The sequence below is a fragment of the Oryctolagus cuniculus genome, chromosome X, assembly GCF_051225735.1.
Source record: "Oryctolagus cuniculus isolate XC-2025 breed Fujian yellow rabbit chromosome X, ASM5122573v1, whole genome shotgun sequence".
NCBI lineage: Eukaryota > Metazoa > Chordata > Mammalia > Lagomorpha > Leporidae > Oryctolagus > Oryctolagus cuniculus.
Window position 1 is genome coordinate 114512355 of NC_142888.1, and position 20842 is coordinate 114533196.

The 20842-nt window shown below is 42.2% G+C and overlaps 1 pseudogene; it reads left to right on the plus strand.

Annotated features, from left to right (window-relative positions):
- Window positions 1-1259: 1259 nt before the first annotated feature.
- LOC100340440 (lactoylglutathione lyase pseudogene) lies at window positions 1260-19725 on the plus strand (annotated as a pseudogene).
- The last annotated feature ends 1117 nt before the right edge of the window (window positions 19726-20842 follow it).

Sequence of the window (20842 nt, forward strand, 5' to 3'; positions counted from 1 at the left end):
CCTGCTGTCTTGAAGAAATATGTAAGCCGCCATTTGGGTAGCTGTGATACCCATCAGGGAGATAGTGCTGGCAAGGTAAAGAATTGTGTCTTTGGCAACTTGGGCTGGTTCAGTCATCCTTCTGGGCCTCGGTTTCCCCATCTGTAAAATGTATCTAAGATGTTTCATGAGATGGTTTTGGGGATTAAATTATTTGATTGGTGGGAAGTACTCAGAGCAGTAGAGAGCTAGCCATAGGTACTGTTTTGATTATGATGCGTTTCCACTGTATGATATATAGGAAGCCACTCTCTGGAAGACCATGAGGAGCCACAGTTTAAAAATGAGCTCCTGTACAGTGTTGTGGTATAGCAGGTTAAGCTACTGCTTGCCACGCCAGCATCCTATATGGGCATCAGTTGGTGTCTGGCTGCTCCACTTCCATGGCTTGGGAAAGCAGTGTAAGATGGTTCAAGGGTTTGGGCCCCTGCAACCATGTGGAAGACATGCATGAAGTTCCTGGCTCTTGGCTTTGGAATTGCCTAGTGCTGGCTGCTGTGGCCATCCAGGGAGTGAACCAGCAGGTGGAAGATTTTTTCTCTTCTCCCCTCTCTCTGTAACTCTTTCTAAATAAATAAGTCAATCTTAAAAAAAGCAAAAACAAAACGAGCTCCCGGAGGTGTTTTGGAGACGTCCCCTCTTTTATTTGCGTTTTGCTGAGGTGTCATCTGATCTTAGCTGGTCCCGTGTTCCTGGCAAGTGCAGTCTCCTCCCTGTGGACCGCTCTGGAAGCCGAGGGTCGGCAGAGGCGACAAAGCCGAGATTCAGGTGGCTCCAGTTCCCATTCTTCCGGATGTCCCTCCCTCACCCGGCTACCGGCGATAACAAATTGTGCTCACGGCGCCCTCTGGTGCCCCAGAGCTGTTACTGCGCTAGTGCCCTTGGCTCCAGCCAGCCGCTACCCACCGAGCGTGACTGCAGAGACCTCTAGGCACCTCCACCTATTCCTCCCTCCATTCCAAGTGTTCTAGCGTCCCAACTGCCATCCCACGGGACGCAGACTCGAAGCTACTTTGTATCTTATTTCTTTGGCAAATCTGTGCCTGCAACGGGTGCTTGTCTTTGCCTCGCCCGGAGGGTGTCGTCTCCGCAGGAGAGCAGCACTTGCCATTGAATTCAGCCGAGGTGACTTCGGCACCCTAACTGTTGCTGAGACTGTTAGCCCTGGTCACCGTTTTTGTTTTCTCCGGGGAGAAAGATCAGCCTACTCCTAGCTAAGCATGACCCTGTGGTCCAGGGCAAGTGCCATCTCTTGGGAAACCAGGAAAATGCCCTCGTGTAGCTCGAGCGTGGGCGCTGCGGTCCTCGAAAAGCCGGTATATGATCAGAATCGATTTCCACCCCCGTGCAGCTTCTTTATACTGCTCGGCAAACTATTAAAGTAAACTGGATTTAACAAAGAGAAAATAAATTTGAGAGGGCCTGCTGTGCCAAAATGTGGGTTGCTACCGGCACAGACACTTAATGAGAACTGAATTATAATTTAAACGTGGACGAGCTTTACCGTGCATCATTCCAAACGTTGGCTACCTCTTCCTTCTGCAAATGCGGATGGGATGCAAAATGGGTGTTTGGATTGCCCGCACATTTTGAACGGCAATGTAATTATCATTCATTTCTGAATTTGGCCATGGGGCTTGTAACACGGTCTTCGTTTTCCCACTGTTCCCTGTTCTTAATGACACGGAGATTTCTCTCTGCTTCCTCCTAATGAATTGTATTATTGAACAGCAGAGGCTGTGAGGACATGAATTCACCCCTTCAAATGTTAAAATGTTTTTAATCGCAAAAGTATGAGGAAGAATTATTGTCTCAATTATGGCATTATCTTCTCTTATTTGAGTTTTTTCTCCTCCCTTCTCATTTTACATAAACTTGACAGGACAGGATTATCAAAAGTAGGACATTCCAATTCAGTATTCGTCACTGAATGTGTTTTCTGTGAATGGCAGCTCTGTGAGAGGCTGGAGAGAGAAAATGATAAGAGAAATACAATTGCAAGAAACAATTGTGTGTCATCTTCAAAAACTCCAAAGCTTACAGAAGCACTGATGTTGTGTGGGTCTTCTTAAATTGATGTTTTTCTTTTCTCTTTTCTTTTGTCCTTACATGTCCTCTGTATTTTTTTATTGTCATATATGTGCAGAGTTCAAGCTTGAGTTCTACTGGTATTCAAATGCTTGTTTCCATTTCTGACTATGTAACTTCCTTGCAAGGGGAAAGGCTGGAAGGACTACTAAGACAAATATCAAAAAAAGATTTCCACTGCCCAGCACTTAGCAGGGGCAATATATCTCTGGCTTAGCGAGAATAGGTAGGATCTAGGAGAGAAGTAGACAGAGGGACCAAGGGATGTAACTCTAATTTGTTAGCTCGTTTTGTGTACCTGGCCTTCTTGGAAGATTATGTTCATAGGTGGACCACAGTGTGGGCTCCCAAAAGGACAGTTCGATATTTTCTTGGTGTTGCTGGCTCTGTCAATCTGAGAGGGAGGAAGTGGCTTGGCCCTACAGTGTCTGGTGCTCTTGTTCTCCAGGCCTGATGATGGGGAACTGGACCAGCCTGAGGCGTCTGGACTGCTGTGGGCATCTAGGAGTTAATGCTTGCAATCTTATTTTTCCCAAGTACTAGTATTTTCAGTGCTTCCCTTCCAACTCTGAGCCTCCGTTTTCTTACATGGAGAGGGAGAAAGACAACTTGTAGGATTGAATGTGGATCTGAGAGGTTCATCAAGTGGCAATATCCGAGGAAGAGTTCAAGTCAATGTTCTTTCTGCTTTATCGAGTTGTGGGTCCTGACAACCTGTGCATGAGGGAGTCTGGAGGATGCAGAAGGACAAAGAATCCTGTCCACTCAAATTCCTTTCACATAGGAATAGGGAAGCTTAGTGACTCCAAGGAAAGAGGTGCATTCATGTGCAAAGGGAGTAGTGCTAGGGTGAGTACTGTAATTGAATGGAAGTATCTTTGAGTTCATAAACCTATGGGCAAGGCAAAATTAGGGAGCTGAGGATTTACCACCAAACTGACAGGACGTTGATTCATCATCCAATCTACCAGCAAAGTAGGAGGGAAACGATCTTCAAAAGAATGAGAAGCACTAAAACACGAAGCAAGAAGAATGGAAGTTAGAAGGAACTCTGTGAGGGCTGTGATCAGGCCAAGAATGAAAACAAAAAGTTTTGTTCTGCGGAGGTTAAGTACTTTTGAAGAGCCCTACTGATGGTGGTGGTTGCCTCTGGAGGCGCCTCTCTGCTTCATAGTCTTGCATAAATACAAATTTCTAGCTGTTGGTAATGGAAGGTGAAATTGGTATCTGTGCAGGATTAGACAGAAGAGATTTTTCCAGAATCAAAACTTCACTCTTCTTAACAGTACTAGCAACCCTGGAATGGATTTTTATTCCAAGGGAAGCTTTTATTCATACACCTATTTCTAGACATATCAAATACCACACTATCAGGAAGATTTCAGTTTTCACAAGGCAACAAGAATTTTTGGTTGCTATGGCATTTGTCAATATTGCTTTCACTGTACAACCTCTTACAGAGATTTCTTTCCTATAAAATCCAGTCAGAACTTTAGTCATACTGCTGCTATGTTTTTTATTGCTGTTTGGTGGTCCAATATGTGATGGTGATAGTATTAAGAAAGCTTTCTTGGGTAATGCCAACTCCTCTTTTCAAGGATTCGTGATACCATGGTAACTGTGACATTGCATTTCTGTAAAACTCTTTATCAGGATTTCTGTATAGATGATGACACTGAAAGTTGCATTCCTTTCTGTCTAGCTGGAAAGGTCAGCTTTTGTAAATACACCTAAGGATAAATTAATCTGTAGTTAAGTGAGAATGGGGGAGACTTGTGACATGTGATATAAGCTTTGAAAATGTCTTCTTCATTCACAGATACAATTCAGAAAATCCCCTGAGTGACTGAAAGTCAGTTTCCTGTGGAGGTGGAATTAACTTTCAGTAGCAACATAATGTATGGTTTATATTAGTTATTTTTCTTTAAAAAAAGATTTATTCATTTATTTGAACGTCAGAGTTACAGAGAGGCAGAGATAGAGGCAGAGAGACACAGAGGTCTTCTATCCACTGGTTCACTCCCCAAATGGCTGCAACAGGTGGAGCTGGGCCAATCCAAAGCCAGGAGCCAGGAGTTTCCTCTGGGTCTCCCACAAGGGCGCAGGGGCCCAAGCACTTGGGCCATCTTCTACTGCTTTTCCAGGCCATAGCAGAGAGCTGGATCAGAAGTGGAGCAGGCGGGACTGGAACCAGTACCTACATGGGATGTCGGCACTACAGGCAGCGGATTTACCTGCTATGCCACAGTGCTGGCCCCTTATATTAGTTATTGATGGACAGAATTTCTGTCCTGTGGTTTCCTTGAGGAGAAAGGGATCAACTCTTTACCTCAAATTGGTTTGGAAATTGAGGCTGATCATATTATATAGGCACCAACACAGTATAAAAAGGCGTACTTGTGCCCTGAGGCTTTCAGGGGAGACCAAGGCACACACATAAGCAACTCCATTTAGCATGAATGAAGAACTGGACTACTGAGTTTAGTTTGATTGTGGTTAAAGCATAGGACTGGGATGAGGGTTTCTATGCATGGAATGGGGTTTGAATTGTTTGAGCTTCCCCACTGGCATCAAGGGAGGTATTGTCCAGACTTTTTTATGGACTTGCTCAAATGCGGAACAAAAGGGAAAGGGTAAGTGAGGATTAAAAACTGTCAGCAGTTGGATATTTAAAAATGGACTCATCACTCTTGGCCTTTTGGCTAAGATCAAGTGTAAAAAAATGGAGTCATACTCTTTGCTACCCATGACAGAATCCCACCATGTTTAACTTGACTGTCTTGGAGCTTGTTTAAGTAAGCCATTATGGTGCTCTATAAGCCCTGCAGCTTGCAATCAGTAAGAGAGGTGAATGTTCCTTTGAGCATCTTGTTCAAGAACTCAGCATTGTGTATTCTGAGAAGTGAAATGAGTGTCTTGGTCACTATCAATAGTGTCTGGAACTCCAGAGAGGATAAGAAGTACCTTGGTGAGACCTTGTATTGTGGCATTAAATATATGTAGTGAAATCTGTGTCCTTGATTTATATGTTGAGTATTTGTAAGGAAATACATTCTCAGGATTGTTTACTCCAAGAAAAGGGCAGCCTGGGTTAAGGATTTGTTTCCATAGATTGGAACAGTCAGTCAGACTGTTGGCAACAGACCATGAGTCTGTAAAAATTGCATATGAGACCAAGTGTTAACCAAAGTATCCTCCAGTGCTAATATGACTGAAGTTTGGCCAGTTTTTCTCACACTTGGTCCTGTTATTTTTCATGCACATGCATGTTATGGGATGGACACCAGTGTCTCTTCTAATACTGCTATCTGTAAAGTGTACACACTCCCTTTTCTGAGAACTCATTTTATCCAAAAGGGCTCTCAAAGTAGTCATAGAGTTTGGGAGCAGGGTAATCACTTTCAATGAAATGATTTCTGTCAGCAAACTGAGAACAGGGCAGGCCACTCCTTAATATGTGGGATATGCCAGAGGACCCAGATATGGCTGCGTTGTGTAAGTATCATTTTATTTCATAAGGAGAGGTGCTCCCTCAATAATCAAAAGCATAATGGGCACCTGGGTGCAAAGAGTTGCCTTCATCTCCAGAAGGAGCCAGTATCTAGCTCAGCAATTGTTGCTCTAATGGTATGTAGTAAAGAGAGTCAGTTTTTTTGTTTTGTTTTGTTCTGCACCATAAGCCAAAACACAACTAATGTTCACTAAGGGTGGACCAGAGATTCCAGGAAGCATGAGAAGAGGTTGATAAAACTTCTACAGTGAATAAACTATCTAGAAGGCACTAATGGGACTGCCTGTTGTATGGCAGTTTAAATCAATTCTAGAGCCTTGTGTTAGATGGGTTAATTTGCAAGTAACAGTGTAAGTGGGCTTAAGTAAAATCGGTAAACAATGAAAATATTGTTCCAGAACCCCCAAATATCTAACATATGTAAGGCTCAGTTTAATGATGTGGGTGCTGAGAAGGTCAATAGCTATATCTTGATAGTATAAGGAATGGAATGACCGTTGGGTTACCAAAGGATTCCTAAGAAGTTAACTGAAGTGTGGAGCCTTGTACTTTGTGTGTGTGTGTGTGTGTGGGGGGGGGGTGATGGACCATTCCCCTTTGTGAGCTCCTTTGTAAATGTCCACATATCCTGAGTGTTTGTCTCAAATAAATCTCCTCAAGGAAGATATCATCAGTGTGGTGTCATGCCATACTCTTAGGGAAAGTTGAATGCAGTTAAGATCCTGTCTGCAGATTGTGTGCAGTGGCAGGTATTGAAATACTCCATGTATATCTTTATAAAGATATATTGTGTCTTTGAGGATGAAGGCAAACTGTAACTGAAAGAAAGACTATTAAAATAGGCACTAAATAACCAAATCCATAATAGCAAAACCTTTTCCATTTGCTGATTGGATGGAGTCAGCAACTACAATAATGAAAAAATGTTGAGGACCACTAGCCATCAGGGAAATGCAAATCAAAACCACAATGAGGTTTCACCTTATCCCAGTTAGAATTGCTTTCATATGGAAATTAAAAAACAACAAATGCTGGTGAGGATGTGGTGAAAAAGGTACCCAATCCACTCACTGTTGGTGGGAATGTAAACTGGTGTAGCTACTATGGAAGACAGTATGGAGATACCTCAGAAATTATAATATAGACATAGCATAGGACCCAGTCATCCCACTCCTGGGAATTTACCCAAAGAAAATTAAATCAGTATATAAAAGAGTTATCTGTACCCCCATGTTTATTGCAGCTGAATTCACACTAGCTAAAATATGGAATCAACCCAGATTTCCATCAACTGAAAACCGGATAAAGAAATTATAGGATATATACACCATGGAATACCACACAGTGGTAAAAGAAAAAAATGAAATCGTGTCATTTGCAACAAAATGAATGCAACTGGACACCATTATACTTAGTGAAATAAGTTAGTCACAAAAAGACAAACACCATACGTTCTCCCTGATCTGTGGTAACTAATAGGTAAACTATAGAAGTGAAATTGACACTTTGAGATGTGATATTTTGAACAGTCCTTGTCTTGAATGTTTAAGAACAGTTTTTTTCATACTGTTTGTTGAACTCTTTATTTATTTATGGTTAATCTTATGTGTATAAATATGGCTCCAATTTTTAGGATGACTATGGGGGTGGAGTCAGAAGGAAGGTTGTTGTATGTGAGCCAGGGTTTTCTATATTTGGATTTCATTACCAGTGACAAGGGAGGGAGTACCTAGGCTTTTTTATTGACATTTTAAGGTGTGGGGCAAAATGGGAAAAGGGAAGTGGTGGAGCTTGAAGCTGTCAATAGTCAAACATCAAAATCAGAGTTGGACTTTTTGTTACAATCTCCCTGTCACTTTCGATGATATACTGCATGGACTAATAGAGTTAATGGGGCATGTAAGATCAATAAAATGATGATGCTTCCACATTACTTCAAGAGAAAAATATCACAAATTGAATTCACAGGAAATCACTTGAGAGATAAAAATGATCACAAACCATAGACGCAGATACACAGATTTGGAATGAAATGGCTTTGGCCAAAGAAAATGGAGCACTCTTTGGTTGTCCCATGGTCAGTCCCTGGCACAGCTGAGTAAAAGTAAGCTCCTATCACCTTTTAATTTAATAGGTTTCAAAGAAAGTCAAAGTCATGGATGACTACCGAGCAGTGTGCTTAGTAGAACTCACTACACGACTCAGTCCTCAGTTGTGTGGTGAGTTCTACTAAACACATTACTCAGTAGCCATCTATGTCTAATGGCCACCAAATTAGACAATGAATTTTGTGAGAGAACAAATTGGTTCTCCAAAAAGGAATTCATTAATCTGTGTGTGTGTGTGTGGGGGGATTCAGAGATACTAGGCACTTGAAGAAGTTTCAGTGTAAACAGAGAATATTTTAAAAACTTTAACAGATATATTAGGGAACAATTTGAGCATAACACAAAATTCACATTTTCTGATGGATGCTTTCTTCTATGAGAAACACTAAATGAACACAAGAAACTTCATCCAGCTGAACTAAACCATTTAGAAACAAACAAACAAAAAAACCACACACATACATGCACACAAGCATACAATCTTTCAACAACATTCACCAACTATCTCAACTCACCAAACCATGTGTTCTGCTGTTACAGCTTTCTGTCTGGTTTCAGGACATTCTCCTTCAACAGCTTCAAACAAACAAACACACACACATACAAACAAAAATCCAACTCTTCACTTGTGATTTCAGCATGCAACAATTACTTCCTCCAACAAATTTCAGGTCTTTTTAAAGTGTCACATTTATTGTAGCATTTATGCATAAAACTGTGATACTTTTTTTTTCATCAAGTTCTTATCTTTCAATATATGTTGCTGATGAAGTTCTTGAGTGTTGTGCCTTGAACCTCATTTTCTTCCATAAGCCTTGTGGCTTTGAAAAAAAGTTTTATTTCTTTATTTGAAAGGCAGAGTTACAGAGAAGAGCGAGAAATCGAGAGAGTGAGAGAGCAAGAGAGCGAGAGAGCGAGAGAGCGAGAGAGAGCTATCTTTCACCCACTGGCTCATGCCTTAAATGCCCTCAACAGCTAGGGCTGGGCCAGGCTGAAACCAGGACCAGAGCTCCGGAGTTTTATCTTGGTCTCCTATGTGGATGCCTCCCAGGATGCATTAGCAGGAAGCAGAGGAACAACAACTTGAGCCAAGCACTCCTATATGGGATATGAGTGTCCTCAGTGGTGGCTTAAACCACTATGCCACAACATTTGCCCCAGTGCTGTGGCTTTTAATGCAGTTTTACACATGTGGTGACTTTTAAGCAACACATACATCATATTAGAGCAGAAATGACTACTATAATCATTTCAATTTTGTAGATGGTAAAATTGTTCAAAATTACACAGCTAGAGGACTTTAATGCTGTAGAAGGAAAAGGAGAGAGGAGAGAGGAGAGGAGAGAGGGGAGTGAGAGGAGAAGAGGCTAGAAAGAGAAGAGAGAAGCCAAAAGAGCAGAGAGAGGAGCCAAGAGAACCATGTGTTCAGCAACAGGCTCTTTTAAAACTTTGCCAGAGGGCGGACAGGGAAGCAGAAGCAGTGAATCCCATTTGGATGGGGGTGGAGCTTGACACCAGTGGTTGGGCCATGTGGCCACCTGCCTTTCAGCAATGGCGGCAGGATCCAGGGCATAGGATGTAAATCAGGGTGTAGATCGTGCCATAGATAAAACTGCTCCAGTTTCCTAACATTTCCCCCTTTTGTTTTTTATAAAGCAGGCGTTGTATGGGATTACATTAGTCCCAAAAGTCCAGGAGATAGAGGGAAGACGATCTGTCTTTAGAGTTACTTCCTGCTGACATGGGGCGACAAGATACTCTTCACTGGCATGGGGCAATGTATCAAGCCGCTGTCTCCTGGGTGGGGAGCCGAATATATCCCTGTAGCAGCATTTGGTTGACTGCCTGGTTGCTGAAGGCCTTGGTTTATTCCATTATCACCTGCTGTAAACACTTAAATAGACACTGTAGTATGAAAGTCAGGGTGAGAATAGCAACCAATGATCCTAAGTGTGGCATTAACCAGGTAATGAGAGGATTTCATAGAGTAGAGGAAATGGGGGGGGGGTGTCTCTGGACCCTTGTAAGGACGGTTTGATGGATATGGCTTAAAGCTGATCCCAGCCAAGACTGGGAGAAAAGGCCACTTAACTTTTGCAGGTAGCGGGGTTTGTCTGTAGAGAAATTCTGAACAATCATACAATATTAAGTGGGGGAGAGGACCATCAGTTCACACAGGTTGGGAGTAGAGTCATTGATGTTAGAGTAGAGGCTATGATTACAAAGGATGAGGCCCAAGTGGGCTAGATACAAAGGACAGAGTCATTATTAGAGAACCTAAGAAAGGTGCTATCTAAGCTACAACTAAGTTCTCTGACTGAGAGGCAAATAGAACCTGAGGGAAGGGGCTTGATAATCAGGTGGGCTTGGCCGGCACCACGGCTCACTAGGCTAATCCTCCGCCTGCGGCGCTGGCACCCAGGTTCTAGTGCCGGTCCGGGTGCCAGATTCTGTCCTGGTTGCTTCTCTTCCAGTCCAGCTCTCTGCTGTGGCCCAGGAGGTCAGTGGAGGATGGCCCAAGTGCTTGGGTCCTGCACCCACATGAGAGACCAGGTGGAAGCGCTTGGCTCCTGGTCAAATTGTGCATCTTGGAGAGTCCTTCAGAATAGAATTAGTTTCTTACTTTGAAGAGAGTAGAGAAATGGAAGAACAAGTCGGGCTTAGAAGAGAAATGAGGGAGCCAGTCCCAGATCGCTTACTGACAATAGCAATATCAAATGAAAACTTAGAAAGCAGTTTTAACCATTAGATAACAATTTAGGAAAACATTTACCAGAAGGCCCAATGCCTTCTATAAATTTTAAGAATACATGTATTTGGAAACATCTCAAATATTTAACATGGTGTAGCTTGTTTAACCAGCAAATTCAAACACAGGTATATAACATCTTTTTAGTTTCTTTCTACCAACAAATTTAAAACATCTGGTACAGAGATTCAGGTCACATGAATTAAAATGTATCTTTGAATAATTTTAGCTGTTCAAATTTGTGGGCAATCTTTTATCTATAAGACAATTAAAATAAAACTCTTAATAAATTTTCCCATGTAGACATACAATATGTATACACATATAACATAACATAATAGAAAAATATAGTAGTTTCAATAATAGCTTTTTTAAACATCTAACTCCTTTTTGTAAATTACCAATTGATTCAAATTACTTTCTCTTCTTAGTAACCTCAGTTAACCATACTTTCTCTCAGTTGGTACCTTTAATATATTATTGGCTTCATCTGTTTACAGAGTCATCCCAAAATACTGAATACAATAGATGTGGCTGGAAAAAGTTCATCAGAACCTGTAGAAGGACAGCTGAACACAGAACCAACAATGTTTTAGTTTTATGAGCAGCAAATCTGATATATAAAACTGTGGATGGCCGGCGCCATGGCTCACTAGGCTAATTCTCCACCTGTGGCACTGGCACTCCAGGTCTAGTCCTGGTTGGGGCACCAGACTCCATCCCAGTTGCTCCTCCTCCAGTCCAGCTCTCAGCTGTGGCCTGGGAAGGCAGTGGAGGATGGCCCAAGTGCCTGGGCCCTGCACCTGCATGGAAGACCAGGAGGAAGCACCTGGCTCCTGGCTTTGGATTGGTGCAGCATGCTGGCTGTAGCGGCCATCTGGGGGTGAACCAATGGAAGTAAGACCCTTCTCTCTGTCTCTCTCACTGTCCAACTCTGCCTGTCCAAAAAAAAAAAAAATCTGTGGATGACAAAAGACTAAGTTGCCACGTTTAAAATTATAAACTTATTATAAACTCAACAAGAGGCATTTGCTTACTTCACACAGCCCTTTTGAAAGCACCTGTAGGATTTTACAGAGCATTTAACACTTTTAGACCTCTGGGGCTTTCTCATTAAGCTAACCATCATGTCTATTAACACAAGATCATTAGACTTTTTAACTTTCAGACATTTGTAGTAGTAGCATTTTATATTATAGAAACTTAAAATTTAGCACCACTTCACATCTTGACAGTACTTCTAATATAGTCCAAATAGCCTGATTAGTTGGTGTCTCTACAAGATGAGAGACGTATATATCCTTCGATTTTTTCAGTTGGGCCCAAACTGGAAAAACTGAAGTCCAAAATTTACTGGAAATTTCAGAGTCCAAATTCTTTGGAACTTTGATTTTTGATTTTTTGAATGCCTGTCAAGGATGCCAAGAAGGCTCAAAATCCAAAATATCTGGTTGAAATAAGATTCATTAACATCAGGACATAATGAAAATAATCACATATTTAAATAACCCATAGCTGTTAATGAAAACTCAGCTGTTTTCAAACAATTAGAATTTAACAGACGTCAAGAGAATATAATAGATTACTTTAACTCATTGCTTTAACAGGGAATCAGATTAGTTTATAAAAACATATTAGTTAAACAAACCCAAATAATTTTCTATAGAATATAACATGCTGAGTACCAAAGTTTACATTTAGACACATTTATCTCATTTGCCTTTACCCAATTTAGATTAGCAGTTACACCTAAATGCTGATATCATATCTCTATGTGAATTCATTTAAAATTAAAATTGCATTCATCTAAAACAAGTACTAATTTCCCATTGCTGTTTCGTTGAGTACTGATCACCTGGAAACCTGTTAAAATAAATTGTGAAATAAGTTCAGCAAGTTACAAAGCAATATTTTAAAGGTAGTGATCTTCCTAGATTTGAGAGAGAAATTCCTTCAAACTCAGTGTCTAGTTACAGTTGCCTTTTTCCTTAGAACACCTTAGGCCCATGATATCATAGTCAGCCACATGGGGCTGCTTCTGAAACAGGAGTTCAGGCAGCTGCCAGAAAGCTCCCAAAGGTGATGGTGGGCCAGAGGTCGACGTACCAAACCTGATTTTCCCGTCTGGCTTGCTCATGATAAAACAAAAGAGCCATCAGAAGGGTGGGATACCTAATTTGTTTCTCAATAAGCAGGGAGCCCAAAAGGGTGGGAGTGCCAATCCCTTGCTGTTCTTATGGTAAAATTGGAACGAGAGAGGGACAAAAGACAAGTTGGAGGACTAGGGCTGGAGAGTGAAAGCATGGAGACAATCATTCCCAAACTGATAAGACAGAGAGAGTAGACTTTGGACCAGACCTGGTTCTAAGATAAAGTCTGAATTCCTAGATGGGAAGGGGAGGTACAGTGGGATAGTGAAGAGTTGGGGGCCACAAACGTGGGAGGCAGAGGTTTTAGCTTAGGCCCTTGACCTCTAGTGGAAACCTTGGAGGCCAATAGGACCTCAGCCAGAGAACAGTACACATAGAAGGTTTAGATCAAAAATAGAAAAGCTTGAGCATATGGGATCTCCTTCCATTTTCCTGAATGCTCACAGAAGTGATAAAGATCTTGAATGATATCAGGGTCAACCCATTCTGACTTTGGGCCGATCCCCCAGGGCCAAACACGCCATGGAGGGGCCACTTTAAAGATGAGGCATTGACATTTGAGGGCATGGAGCCAATTTGAGAGGGACCATATTAAAGAATTGTATGGAACACGGTTAGAGAAAAGTTCCCATTGTGACCTGTAGAGTCAGATCTGTGGATTGCAAGCGTCCTTGAATCCTGGCAGTCTGACTAATGAGAGAATATGGGAGCAGAAGGCAGGGTCGTCACCCAAGTGCCCACTGGAGCTAATGGCTTAGCCTGTAAAAGGGAAACAGAGGTTGAGTCATCACTCACACCCACTGTTGCCTGGACAGTGTCCATAGAGACTAAAAGCCTTAAGTAGGAGTTGTGGTTAGTGCCTAGTACTACAACTTAGAAAAGCTTCAGGGCCGGCGCCGTGGCTCAATAGGCTAATCCTCCACCTTGCGGCGCCGGCACACCGGGTTCTAGTCCCGGTCGGGGCGCTGGATTCTGTCCCGGTTGCCCCTCTTCCAGGCCAGCTCTCTGCTATGGCCAGGGAGTGCAGTGGAGGATGGCCCAGGTGCTTGGGCCCTGCATCCCATGGGAGACCAGGAAAAGCACCTGGATCCTGGCTCCTGCCATCGGATCAGCGCGGTGCGCCGGCTGCAGCGGCGGCCATTGGAGGGTGAACCAACGGCAAAAGGAAGACCTTTCTCTCTGTCTCTCTCTCTCACTGTCCACTCTGCCTGTCAAAAAAAAAAAAAAAAAAAAAAAAAAAAAAAAAAAAGCTTCAGACAAGCAGAAGACAGTAGACCACAACTCAAAGTAGGGTCACTGTAAGAATTTCCTGTTCCGCGTCTTACCTCTGAATTTGGAAGGCCGGTGTGTGGTTGGAGATCATGGAGCATTTGGTGGTGTGGAAGGAGTTCTGGGGGTTTGTTTTGCTACTGGCAGAAATGCAGGACCCCAGAGAAGCTCAGAGGTCCCCAAAGGGAGAGCAAAGTCACTGGGGGATGCTGGATCACCAATGTAAGGTTTTCCCAGCCAATGTACCAATGTTGTTATTTCTGTTAGGCCATCACAAAACACACCAAACACTGGAGTAAGGGAAAGGCTTTATTGGGAAAATGCAGCAGACTGGAGGGAAGGGGTGAAGAAGGAAAAGGAGAGTAAGAGAGAAAGAGGAGAGATGAAAGGAGAGAGGGGAGTGAGAGAGGAGAAGAGGAGGCTAGAGAGAGAAGAGAGAAGCCAAGAGAGCAGAGAGAGGAGCCAAGAGACTGTATTATTAATTTTCAATCAATAAAATCAAATTTACTTCCGCTGTCCAACCTTTTCAAGCAAAACCTGGAGAGGTTTGGTGAAAGTAGAGATAAGCCTTTAGTTTACTTGTGATGCTTTTGCTTTGATTTCTTGTTGCTCAGGGTTTGATAAATAGACCTCAGGGTTTTGTTGCTTTCCACACCTCTCCAATTTCAGTACTGAGGGCGAGGGGAAGATTGGGAGCAGCGAGTGAACAGGAACCTCTCACGGAGCGCTGGAGAGGAAATCAATTCTCTCCTTGCCTGGAGATGCAAACATAATGAAAAGATCTGGGCGTCATAGGAGACCATAGAATGAGTCAGCAAATCAATGCTGGTTTGTTTTTTGAAAGCTAATGTGATGCTGTGATGTGTAATAATAACAAGAATACAATCTGCAGGAATCATAAAATAACTCCATAGCATTGATCAGGGCCTTATTAGAGTGATGTGATCAGCTTGGGGTCTGTAATTGAAGAGGGATGTGAAGAAGTCACAGAGGAAAGAGAGGGCTGTTGTGGCTTGTCCCTGAATCCTGTGTGCTGCAAGGACTCTGCACACAGACCCTCCTCTCTTGTTGTCCCATTGGGTGTTGCAGTGACAACATACTGAACCTACAGGCTCTGCAAGAGTGAAAGATAGAGATGGCACAGTGGGGCTGGAGGTGGAGTTTGCCAGGAGGCAGAGGGTTTACTTAGGTAGCAAAGGCAGCACCAGGGGTTACACCGAAGTAAGTCAGAAAGCTAGTGATGAGGTAAGGCAACTGCACAGGGGCACAGAGTTAGCTGTATCTTTGGCCAGGAAGGATTGTTCACTCTTGCAGCTTGGAGTCAGTGGGTTTGGCAGGGGAGAATCAGAGCATACTGTCAGGTTCAGACTCTGGGGGTGGGGGCTATTCTGCCCCAAGTGATAAGTGAAAGTCAGGACCAAGGGCTGGCCTTCATCTCTAAGAACTTGGTGTCATTGATTGGTTAATAGCAGAATTGTTGATTCAAAAAATTGGAATATAAAGGCAATACATAATTATTGTAAGAAATTTGGAAAATAGAGAAAATCAAAAGAGGGCACTGATAGCATGTTGGTGCTTTCTTTTCTCCCTGTCTTTGTTCCTTAAATGTGCATGAAGTACTGCTATATTATTAAAGAGTTTGAGTCCTGGAATTAGTCTGCCTGGGATTGAATACTGGCTCTGACATTTAGTAACTATGTGTCTGTGAGCAAAATCACTTCTGTTCTCAGATTGTCAATTTTCTCATCTGTAAAAACTGGAAAGGGTGGTGTTTGGTGCAGTGTTGGAATGACCACATCCCATGTTTGAGTGTCTGGTTTGAGTCCCTGCTCCTCCACTCCCAATCTAACTTTTCTCTAATACACATCCTGGGAAGCAGTGGTGATGTTTCAAATACTTGATTCCCTGCCACCTATGTGGGAGACCTGGATGGAGTTCCTGGCTTCAGCCTGATCCAGACCCAGCTGTTGCTGGCATTTGCAAGAGTGAATTAGCTGGATGGGAGATCTCTGTTCTCTCTGTCTTTCAAATAAAATGAAAATAAATAAAAGGTAAAAATTAAAAAAGTGGGATAATGCCAGTAACTGACTCAAGAGGAATGTGATTAAAAATTAAAGATTAAACAAAGTATGCATACCATGTAAAGCTTTAAAATAGAGCTTGACATATTTTGAACACCATTTGTTTTAGTCATTAAATGACTATATTATAAATGCTGAATTTTAAATATACATATATACATAAATTTATTTATTTTTTAAAGCATGTGAATTTGTTTTTTAAAAGATTTATTTATTTATTTGAAAGTCAGAGTTACACAGAGAGAAAAGGAGAAGCAGAGAGAGAGGTCTTCCATCTGCTGGTTCACTCCCCAATTGGCCGCAATAGCCGTAGCTGTGCCGATCAGAAGCCAGGAGCCAGGAGCCAGGAGCTTTTTCCAGGTCTCCTACACGGGTGCAGGGGCCCAAGGACTTGCTCCATCTTCTATTGCTTTCCCAGGCCATAGCAGAGAGCTGGATCGGAAGTGTAGCAGTGGGGTCTTAAACCAGCGCCCATATAGAATGCCGGCACTGCAGGCGGCGGCTTTACCCTCTATGCCACAGTGCTGGTCCCCATAAATTTATTAAGCTATATACTATTATGTGCCAGGCACTGTTCTAGCTACTGTATATACAGCAATAAAAACAACAATAAGTGCATATTGCATGTGTAGCTTTGTGTTTTGCTTTATCAACTTAAATTATATCATGAATATTTCCCCATGTCGTTAAATATTCCTTGGAAATACTCCTTTAATTCATTGCATAGTATTCCTTTATATTACTCACACAACCCCCAGTTGCTGGGCATTTTGATTGTCCATTTTCTTCATCATTATAAATAGGTATTATTGTACATAATTCTTTTTCTGAATGCCTGTCCCCTATCCCTGCCTCTGTATTAGGATTGATTTTCAGAAGGGGCATTACTGAATTGAAGGCTTATGATGCAGAAAGCCAAATTATTTTCTGAAAGATTTTAGTAATTTCCCTCATCTTGGTTAGATTGTTCCTTTCTGCTACTGTGTAACTTTTATAAAGAAATCTTTTCAATGTCTTAGATGACTTTCAGTGTTTTCCAGTATGAGTAGAGTAGCTGGAAAAAAGTCAGAATACTCCATACTGAGTATGAAACATTTTATAGTGTGGCCAGTCAAGGACTTCTGTACCATAGTGAGGTGTTGGTGTAATGGAAAAGGCAAAAGCAAGGTGAAATTGTCCCATGGGCCTTTCTTTCTACCATTCTTCTTTTTCAATATTTTTCTCTTCCTTCCCTGTGGGCCTCAAGCATTCACATGAAAGCAACAGATATGCTATGCCACTAACACCTTAGTGTGAATGAGTTGGATGTGCCAAAAATGCCAGTACTTAAAATGGACTCAGGGGGTGGACATTTGGCCTGGCAGTTACGATGGTTAAGATGCCCACATTCCACATCAGAATCAGTGAGTTTGATACTCTGCTCCAGCTCCTGACTCTAACTTACTGCTAATGCATATTCTAGGAGGCTCAAATAATTGGATTACTGCCACCCATGTGGGATACCTGGATTGAATTCCCATCTCCTGGCTTTGGCCCCTCTGGCCATTATGGACACTTGAGGATCTCTCTCTCTCTCTCGTAAATAAATAAAAATTTTAAGAAATAGACTCAGGAAACAAGAGAAAAGGAGCTTGTAATGTTGATATTTGGGTGCTATGATGGTAGAGATTCCTTCACTGGGGCATCACAACACAGATTGTAAGCAATTGTCTTCACTTCACATGAAAGTGAATAAGGTATTGTCTTTGCCTCAAAAAGCTTCCAAACTTGCAGGAGAGCCTAAAAAAGCACCTGTAATTGTTTTCCAGGTTGATTGAGATTCATATCTGAAGAAAGAAATGATATGGTTTCTTGATTGACTAGATTTAATATGTAACAGTAAGGAAAACATCAAGGATGCAGCAAAGTTTTTGGCCTGAACAACTAGAAGAAAGAAAATGGAATCAGGGCTGGTGTGGTATAGTGGGTCAAATTGTTGCTTGCAACAGTTGCATCCATTTGGGGAGTTCACTAGCAAATGAATGATTCCTCCCCCCTCTATCTTTCTCTCTCTCCCTCTCTCCTTCCCTCTTTCCATCTCTGTTGCTCTACCTTTCAAATCAATATATCAGAAAAAGAAGGTAATATTTACTGTGATGGGGACCCATTAACAGATGGTGAGCAGTGTTTTGGGAAAAAGCAACATTTGTGCTCCCAGTGTTGTGATTTGTGATCATGTAGCTTTGTAATGCAGAAAGTCACCTGACTTTAAGAATAAAGGATTGGGGTACATATAGTCCATGCTCCACTGATCATGCCCACATGCTGGAGCAGAACTGTGTCCATGCAAAGAGGGCAATCGACACCTTTTAAATTTGCACAAAGATGCCATATTAGCTAGTATTGGCTTTGGTTGAGCCTGGTCAAAAGGTGTTCATTGCTATTGTTGAGTATGGTCTTCCCCATGAAAACTCATGATGAAACTTACTTTCACAATGAGGTAGTGATGGGGAGTGGAGACTTTATGAGTGGATTTATGCCTTTTTGTGTGTAAACGGGTTAGCTCTCATGGGAGTTTAGTCTCCTTTCTTTTCTTCTGTACTTGCCTGCTTGCCACACTTTCATGTGCTCCCACCAAATGATGCCCTCTGCCATGTTATAACACAGCATGAAGACTTCACCAAATGAAAATATTTCATCATGAACTTCCCTGCCTCCATAACCATAAGCCCAAAGAAGTTTACTTCTTTCCTTTGAATTACTCAACCTTGAGTAATTTATAGTAATAGAAAACAGAATGAAACACTCTTGAGTAAGAATAAGTGGTTAGAAAATGGATGGAGGTGAGACTTAGTAGTGTGTATCATTGGCGAGGCCACCCTGAATTGCTGCTCTGATGTGGATTCCAGCACCAAGGATTTTTTATTGCAACAGACCATGCCACAAATTAAGGATTCCAAGAAGTCATTAGATTTCTATCCTTGATTTATTGGAATGATGCTAATCTAAAAAATTAGATTTTTCTTCTATGAAATTTTCACTCTATTTCTTCGCATAGGAGGATAAAAATGACACCCCCAAAGATAAAAATGAAAGAATAGCATGGGCATTTTTCCAGAAAAGCTATCCTTGAGCTGACACACAATTGAGGAACTGAAGATGTTGAGATCCAGAGTTACCACAGTGGCAATTCAGACCCTTGAAGATTTGGTTACATTGGAATTGCTGTTTCTAATGTGCATAATCTTTTTTTTTTGACAGGCAGAGTGGACCGTGAGAGAGAGAGAGACAGAGAGAAAGGTCTTCCTTTGCCGTTGGTTCACCCTCCAATGGCCGCAGCGGCCGGCGCGCTGCGGCCGGCGCACCGCGCTGATCCGATGGCAGGAGCCAGGATTCAGGTGCTTTTCCTGGTCTCCCATGGGGTGCAGGGCCCAAGCACCTGGGCCATCCTCCACTGCACTCCCTGGCCACAGCAGAGAGCTGGCCTGGAAGAGGGGCAACCGGGACAGAATCCGGCGCCCCGACCGGGACTAGAACCCGGTGTGCCGGCGCCACTAGGCGGAGGATTAGCCTAGTGAGCCGCGGCGCCGGCTAGTAATGTGCATAATCTTGTAAAAGATTTGAAGAACTGGGAGTCAAAATTGTGAAGAACCTTGATGATGGTAAAATGAAAGGCCTAGCATTTATTCAAGATCCTGATGACTACTGGATTGAAATTTTCAATTCTAACAAAGTGACAGCTATCATTTAATTGTGTGGGAATGGTCCTTTGATATGTCAGTGAGACAGAGTTAAGAAAGAAAACAATGCAATTCAAGATGCTCAGATGCCCAATGGCTTTGGGATTGATGGATCGTTGTCCCAATTCAAATTATTCTTAACTTTATGTCCTTGGATATAGTCATATGACTTTGCTTTTTGGATAATAATTAAAACAATTCTCTTCAGAAACTGCATTTTCCTTCTTCTATCTCCTAAACATTGCTTCTCTTAAAGAATTCTTTGAATCATTTATATGCTAAAAAAATTTGCCATGTTTTTGCCGCAGTTATCTTCTGGGGTTTCAGTTCCTCAGGAACAGCTTTTCATGATGGAAAGTAAAGAACACTGAACAAAAATGAACTTTATGTGTACTTCAAAACAAGAAAGTGGATGGAACTGGAGAGTATTATGCTTAGTGAAATAAGCTCAACCCAAAAATACAAAAAAAAAGACAAACCCAAAAAGAAAATAAAAGATGTTTTCTCTGATTTGTGGAAGCTAACATAGAATTCAAAAAACCTGAATGTATAAGAGTGAAACTGATATCTTATGACTTGATTATTGTTTATAGCCTTTGTCTATATTCCTGTGGAACAATGGTCTTTCTACTTACTACTGGTTGAATACTATATGTAGTGGAGCATTAAGCCTGTGCATATAAAGCAAATTGAAAGTATATCATGGGAAGGGCGCCAAGATGGCAGAATAGGGAGGGAACTCACTGATAGTCCAGGAAAATATAGTTTAATAAAAGTGGAGATACTGTAGTCTCAGGGAAGAGTTAGGGAAAAAACTGCAGAGGAAACTCTTCTGGAATTAGAGGGACACAGTGGACCTAAGTGGAGGGCATGGGCGCCCATGGCTTGGGAGCCCAGCTGCCGAGAGAGTCTCTGCTCCAGTGCTGGAAAGGGAGGTGAGCTGAAACCATAGTAGCCCAAGGCACTGGCAGAAAAGCAGCAGGAAGAGCCTAGAGGGAATGAGGCTTGAAGCCCTGTGGGGGAAAGTACACCAGCCTAACTAGAGGAGAGGAAAAAAAAAAGCGACTGGTACGGACATGATTCTCTCCACTCACCTTACAAAGGCGAGTGAGACAATAGAGCAGGTGC